At 37.1% G+C, this 6,422-nt stretch overlaps 1 long non-coding RNA gene across 1 annotated transcript; it reads left to right on the top strand.

The window, feature by feature from the left end:
- The first annotated feature begins 58 nt into the window (after positions 1-58).
- On the top strand, positions 59-5,460 carry LOC148215907 (uncharacterized). Its single transcript, XR_015796402.1, has 2 exons — positions 59-2,196; positions 2,589-5,460. It is a non-coding gene; the product is annotated as an uncharacterized LOC148215907 (long non-coding RNA).
- Positions 5,461-6,422: the final 962 nt, after the last annotated feature.

The raw sequence follows: 6,422 nt of genomic DNA, 5'->3' as shown, positions 1-6,422 counted from the left end.
TCTTTTTTCCTCCTAACAGAATTAGCGTGATTTTAAAAGCATCATAACGGTCAGCATAGGTAGATATGGATGGGATACTTCGCTTGCTGAATTTGTGATTGCCATTTAAATTACCAATGGCCAGAAGTTCAAGTATTGAATTTCCTCCAGTCTGCAGAGAGCGGATTGGGAACCTCGTCACGATAAAAATCATTACTTCAAGAACTTGTCAAAGGGAAAGTTTTTAATCTAGCCAATTTTATTTTTAAGAAAGGTACAGATTTTCCCATTTTCATTCGCCACGCATATATCGTGGAGTCTACTGAAACCAGGGAGTAATGGCCGCCTGAACATTCCATATGCCTTATCTCTTTGGTCACCGCCGGGCGGAACTGACGCGTGCGCACTAGACCGTGGCCTAGGCCCACCCAAAGCAAGGGGAGAGGGAGACGAAGAGAGGATTGAGTTGATTTATTAACATCGGGAACACACCCTTTCAGGTTCACTTCGGTTTCTTAACGGCTCTCGCACTCCCCACCACATACCACAAGAACAAATGAAACGCGTTGATTCTTTGAATCTGGTGCGTAGTTTATTTGGGACATTTTAATCCGACTTGCAAAGTTCAAGCGTCTCCTGTGGCAGAAAAGGACAAGGCAAAAATACTGGTAGGAGAATGTTAGGAATTGGAATCCCATCGTGCGCAGAGGATCTCGTTTATTTTACTGAAATTGCCCAACGTTCAGCCCAAGAGCGGCACTTCACGGGTTTCAGCGCTGTAATTCCCACCGGATGTTAGTTGACAAAGCGAAATAGCAGTTGCATAAGCGATTCATGGAAGTAACGAAGGGATGGTTTGGGAAACCGATTGTGCAATGGTTTTATTGGGCAGGTGGAATCAAAGTATCCAGCTTTACAATTGCTCCAGCAAAAAAAAAAAAAAAAGTTTTGCCAGTGATTATAATTTATACAACCAAATGTTGCTAAACAGTATTCTGTTTAAAAAAAAGACATAAAATAAATAGCACTTTACATCTTGGATCTAACACCGTGTTAGGAATGTCACTTAGTATTGCTCTGATCAAAGCATTTTGCCAAAAAAATGTTGTTTGCAGCAAAGGAATATTGTTTAAATTTCATTTGTTTTTTTCTGGCAATTGAAGTTTCTGGGTGATCTTCAAGGACAGCCACATGTAGAGCATGTGGCAGTAATCAAACTGACATGATTAGGGCATGAGTGACTATCTGAAGGGCCTCCCAATCTAGGAAAGGGTGCAACTGGTACACTAGATGAAGCTACAGCCAGCCAGCTTGGGGTCAAAAGTTATAATTGAAGTTAAATCTAAACTACCTGGTTAGATGGATGCAATTGAACCTAATAAGCACTATTACCCAGGTGGAGTAATACATGCCAGAAGAATGTGATTGTGTACCATTGGTGATATATAGGAATTCATCCAGTCAGTTATACAGAATGGCCAGTGTGCTATAAAAAAAAATTATTGGCCAGGCTTTCTTATAAACATTATATGATTTGAATAGAAGTTTGATCACCAAATCCAGGTCAACATGTACTCTCTCAGATTATCAGCAAGGTAGCATATTTCAAATTTCAAAATAGATTTGTAATAACAAATTCAGAATAAAATATTCCAACAAATAATTCAGCTGACTCTGAGAGTTAGAGGGCTAGAGCCTATCCTGGTTGTATGGATAAATTAGAGCATGCCTGGCTACTATGTGTTTTTATTTTTGTTTTCTATTATGTATTTTGTGTTTTTATTTGTTTTATTGTAAGCCTCCTAGAATCACGTTAAAGTGAGATAGGTGGCTATATAAATCAAGCAAGCAAGCAAATAAATAAATAAATAAATGGCTATAATCAGCGTATTGGTGATGCTGGACCTCAAACTGGCAAATGACCTCACCCAGCGCTTTCATGTAGATGTTGAATAGGAAGAGAGAGTCAACTCCTGCAGCACCCCACAAAAGAAGGACCTAAGGAGCGACTTCTCCCCCCAACCAACACCCACTGAAACCAGCCCCAGAGGAAGAAAAAGAACCACATAAAATGGTACCCCCATTTGCAACCCCTAGAGCCAGCCCAGAAGACAGTTGACAGTTTCAAAAGCTGCAGAATGATCAAGAAGGGCAAGAATGGATGCATCACCTCCATCCCAGATCCAAGGTGGAATGAAAAATAATGCCTCCAATGTTGTAAGTTGTCAGTAGATGTCAATACTGATGCATTAGCAACTGGAGTTTTTGTGGCAGATTGCTAGGTGTTCCGTGAGAGAGATGATTGAAAAAACACCTTTTTAAAAATCTTTATACGCTGCGCAATGTTAGCACTTGCAGTGGTGGGAATTTTTGTGTGCCACAACTCAGGTGCTGGCCTGCTGCTTTGCTGTTGTTGTAAATGTTGTAAAATGTGGATTGTGTAGGTTAAAAATGAATTGTATTGTGAAGGTTTTATATTTTTTGCAATTTTTATCTAGGGGTTCCCTGAGACCTGAAAATTATTTCAAGGGTTCCTCCAGAGTGAAAAAGTTGAAAAAGCTGTGCTAAAAGCTCTGACATATTCTTTAGCATCTGTTCTTTTCCTTCAGTTGCAGGAAGTCGCTGTGAGAAAAAGTGGTGTTCTTGTATGTGAAATGGAAGCCTGTATTAAGTATTCATACTGTACTTTAAGTAAAGAGAAAGGTGAGGAATTTATTCAAAGCATTGTGATAGCTGATAAATCATGGGCTCATCATTATGACCCAGAAATGAAACATTAATCCATGGGATATCATCACAAAGCTTCACTTGTGGAGAAAAACACATTAAACCCAGGCTTCAGCAGGAATGCTCATGGTTACAGTTTGAGGGGATGCAGATAGTGTTATTCACATGGATTTCCTTGAACCTGGCACCACTGTCAACTCAGAACACTGCATTGCAACACTCAAAACTATGGGACAATGATTAAGCAGTGTTCAGGAATACAAGAAGGACATGCAGCATGACAATACTAGGCATTCACACCTCATAAGCCACACCAAGAGTCAATTGTGAAGCTGGTGGTGATTATATAGAGAATTAAGTATAGCTAACAAAAGAGCTCATTTCAAGGATGATTTTCCTGTTTCATTTACTAAAATATCCCTATTTAAACTGAAGTGATGGAGGTTGAGGCATTACTTTCATTCAAGCCTTGTCGGTTCAGCATTCAAGCATGTTCTCATCTTGAATGCTGAAAAAACTATCTCTTGATTCTTACCACATTGAATACTTTCTGACCGATTTCTAATTTGCCATCTGTTTGCAAGCTGCTTAAACAGCAGTAGTGTCTGAGCAGCAGGGTTTTTTGGATGAAACCAGTTATCCAGAACTAGGATTGACAAAACAGTGTTCCTAGATAGGACACTGCCCTAAATAGTCCCTCAATAAATATTCAACCAAGCTCTGATGCTTTCCAGACAGCCTGCTTAAACTGAATAGCGGGAACAGAAAGATATGTGTTTCAGAGATCCTGCTCTGTGTCCTACTTAAATACATGCAATGCAAGTTAAATTGGATGGAGAGTAAGCAATGACAAGAAGTAGAGCTTTTTCAGTATTTTCAGCTGGAAGCACAAGTGGCCTTCCCTGTGGATTATTTATTTTTTATTGGAATTATTTGTATCCTGCTTTACAATGCTCTCAAAGCAGCTTACGAACAATATAAAATACAATCAATATTATCTCATAACCAACACATTTCTTGAATTATTCCCACAGGGCAGATAATAATGGCTGGAGGGAGGGGAGGGGGAGGGGAGGATGGGAAAGAAGTCAGATGGGCAGGCTTCTGGGATGATTGTCCCCTTCTTCCCCCTCTGCCTCCAGAGATCCTTCCTACCTGGCATGGGTGTTCATCATCCTGAGCAAAGAGGCATAAGTCCAGCTGACAGACTACTGTAATAGTTGTTGCCTGCCTCATCCCACTCAATATGGTGGTGGTTCAGTGTTGTATTATTTGATACTACAGTGTCTGTAATTGTGAGCCACATTCAGTAACACATCTGAAGGGTGGATATAAATTTCTCTTGCGCTTTTACCTAGAAAGCTCCTATCTCTCAAATCTGAAAGCTGAAACCTTTTCCATTATCTTATACAACTGATTTGCAATCAATGAAACCCATTAGATGTGCTGGTCTAAAGGAAATGCTTTGTTAATTAGGCCAAAGAAAGAACCATACTACATATACTCTTTTTAAAGGAAGTCTGAAAGCAAATACATTAAGGCATGTCTAGACTTTTGTACCATTTTAAAAGGGCTTAAAATTAGTAAAAGAATGAAAGCATTCACTCACAGATTTATTTGGCACCATACCAGTTCATTCTCCCTTAAAACTGGTTGGCAAAGTGAGTTTTATAACAAGTTTGAACAAGGTATAATTTAACAAAAGCACAATACTTAACATGAGCTATCTTTAATTAGTTTAAATACTCATTTACATCAGTACATATTTCAGGATGAAGACACCTCTGCTTTTAGTTTGCTTCAGGCTAAATATTTTAATATACGTTCAACCAATATACCTAAATTTTTCTGTTCTACCCCTTTGCTAGATATTATGATGCGATGGTATCTGCTGCATCATGGGTGAGGTGAGCCTTAATTCCTTATGAAGCAGTGAACATTCTGATTGCATACATGCACTTTATACCCCTGAGATTTTGGTCCCTAATAGTTTGGATATTGGGCAAGCACCCATCTTTCTTTTGAATTTTTCCCAATTTTGACATTAATTATCTTTTTATGGGAACTTCTCCAGAACCACTAGTCATAGATTATTTATGAAAGCTGTTCCTTAGCTGATGTTCCTTAATAAAGGGAATATCACAATGGATATTAGGCATTCAGTGAAACAATCTTAATGAAGAACAGTAGTCTTTAGAAAAAAGGGACAAAACTGAACAGGATTCTGAAGGCTTTGCAAATATCTATTTTATCAAATAGCAAGTTCTTCCAAAAAAGAATTATTCACTCTTATTAACAAATATAGTAGGATAGTGTAAGTTACACTGGTCTTCTAGTTAATAAAAGTTGGCAATTTTTCTATAAAGTTACAAGCAATATTATTATTCAATTATAATTGCCATCAGTACCACCAACCTATGTCCTGAGATCAGCTGGGGATACCTTGTTTCGGGTTCACTCACAGTGCAGTGATCAGGAGTAAACCCCTTCTAAGTGGTAGCACCCCAATTATGGTATTCTCTGTAGAAGATGTGCTAAATATGTGCTTGTTTACCCAGGCTTTTTAATTTTTTTATTTTATTTATCGTATTTATATAGCCAAACTGTTTTAAAACTGCATTCTTATTGTCTTTTAAAATTGATTATTTTACCTTGATTATTTTATTCAGTTATTTTACTAAAGGTTGTTCTGTACTGCATTTTAGGCTCATTCAGGAGTAAGACTGATATAATAATAAATAATAAAGAAAATTATGAGAACAATGAAAATTGGTTATTAAAAACAAGATTATATTAGTGGCAAGTTTTATAACCACAAGTGTTTGAGGGTTATGGTTGTCGATATGTTCCCAAATATGAATATTACTGAGTGAAAAGAATGAAGGACAACTAACTTCTTGATACGTAATATTGCCCTTCATAGAAAAAAACAGCACCTTTATTACATTCAGAAATTATTAATTCTGCTCATATTGCAAGTACAGTTTCCAAACATTCTCAGCTATTATTAATATCAGAAATTGTCTATTAAAAGACCTGAGCATTTTTATCTCAGTGATCTTAGAAAACTAGGAAATTTAAACTTTTGTAGTCTTTCACACAACAAAAAGCCATTTCAAACAGCTACTCTGCATGTGGTCAAATAGATTTTACCTATCTGGATTATATGTCACATAGAGGTGCCCTAACTATGATATTTAAAAACTACTGTATTACAATATACCATTGCCAATTATAGTAGGAATAAAAATAATCGTTTATAACTACTCATTTATAACATTAGTAAGCAAAATATTAAAGCTACAATCCTAAACAATTGCGAATAGGTCCTGTTGACTTTGAAATTTGAATAAATATGCATAAGATCATGTTCTAAACAGCAAGTTGACTATAAAAAATTGTTCATAAGCTGAACACATCCTGGTTATACCTTGATAGCAGATATCTGAGCTCTTGAGTTTCCTTGGTATTTATCAGTGAGTCACTGAAAAATTCCACGGAGGTTGTTCAGAATCTTAATTATAATTTGAGGGAGCTATGTGCTTCATGAAACTTTTAAAATCTTAAGATACAGAATCTACCTTGAATGTCCTAACTTAAGAGAAATTCATGGTGGTGAATCTCCAAGTTCAGCCTTTGAGGAATACTGTGACAATACTGTGTCAGCAGGTTGATCGATGCATATGCTTTGTTATCAGTGACTCATAGCTAAATAT

This window comes from Python bivittatus, unplaced genomic scaffold, assembly GCF_059951505.1.
Source record: "Python bivittatus isolate LINGU-HERP-01145 unplaced genomic scaffold, Pbiv_v1 ctg000330_np1212, whole genome shotgun sequence".
In the NCBI taxonomy this organism is placed as follows: Eukaryota; Metazoa; Chordata; class Lepidosauria; order Squamata; family Pythonidae; genus Python; species Python bivittatus.
Note: the sequence above shows the minus strand (reverse complement) of the source record. Positions and strands in the feature narration are given on the sequence as shown.